The sequence below is a fragment of the Mus caroli genome, unplaced genomic scaffold (genome assembly GCF_978045245.1).
Source record: "Mus caroli unplaced genomic scaffold, Mus_caroli_1 scaffold_18, whole genome shotgun sequence".
Classification (NCBI taxonomy): domain Eukaryota; kingdom Metazoa; phylum Chordata; class Mammalia; order Rodentia; family Muridae; genus Mus; species Mus caroli.
In genome coordinates, this window is record NW_028227273.1 from 67,507,941 (window position 1) to 67,509,290 (window position 1,350).

A 1,350-nucleotide genomic window follows, 5' to 3' on the forward strand; every position below is an offset into this window, starting at 1 on the left:
CCGGCGGGCGGCAGATGGGCGGCGCGGGCGGCGGCGGGAGGAGGCGGAGCCATCGGCCCGGGCGCGCCCGCCCCGCCCCCGCGCCCGCCACCAACCGTGCCTGGGCGGAGCTGGGGCCACCGCCGCGTCTTTTGAAAGTTTGTACCGGTAGCGCGCTAGAGAGGCGGGGCTGGCCTCCTGCCCTAGTCGTTCCCGCGCGCACCGACCTTGCTCTTTTTGCCACTCGGGAGGGGTCGCCGGGTGCCGAGTCCTCGTCTAGGCATTCGGCCACTTTGGGTGGTGCCTCGACTCAGGGACGACGCGCACACTTGCAGGTCACGCCAGACAGTGTCAAGGGCTCCTTGACAGTCCATCCAGGGTGAGATGGGGGGTGGGGATGGGAACTTCTCCATCCCCTAGGCCGCATACCTAGGAGGAGAGACTTCAGTATGTAGTGGTTGGGAGGGGGTGGGGCCCAGACTTGAGCTCACTGTGCCTTCTTCATTAAAGTACTGCCCACACCCTATGTACCAGGCCCTCTGCTGAGCCCCAGACGCAGTCCCGGCTCTCAAGGAAGAGAAAATTAGCAATCAAGATCACAAAGTGATCAAAACCAACAATAACATTGAAGTGTCAGGTAGGGCTGGCTGAGGGTTTTTGAGAGAATGAGGTGGCATGTGAGGTGGGTAGTGTTGCCAGGAGGGACGCGGGAGGGGGGGGCGGGGGCTGAGGGGTGGAGGGGCATCCACTTCCACCGCATAAATCTTTTCTCAGAACCTTCCAGCCTTGGCTACTCTTCTATACAAAGGCCAGCTAGCCCATGCCACCCCTAGTCCAATTCACAGACTAACACACCAAGGTGGGTGAGGTGTAATACTGACTCTGTGAGGAGACCCAGTCCCTAACCATTACTTTCAGACTCCCATACTCAGTACTCTCGTCAGTTTAGGAAGCAGGGTTATTACCTCCACAGCACAGACAGGGTAAACCGAGGGTCAGTGGGTAGACGAGATGTCCAAACCTATCTCCCAGTGGCTGAGGGCAAGCTCCCTCTGAAACTGAGTAAAAAGGGGTGCTCAGAGGAGAGCCTCCTGCCTTGGTTTCTCGGTTGTCCTCAGACTCTCCTCTGTTGTTCCCCAGGAAGCCATGGCCAGACCTATTCTGTACTGAGTTTTTAATTCTCAATTACAAGTGCTCTCAGTTATTTAAAATTTCACCCCAAACTCTGGTGGGCAAAGGTACTTTAGCTGGGTAGGCCTTCACTCTGTACGACCCTGGGGTCCTTACAGAGGTCGCCATTGCTATAAAAGGAGTTGAGGAATTTCACTTAGATAAAATGGCTCAGGACAACAGGACTTTGTGGCGGCAGGG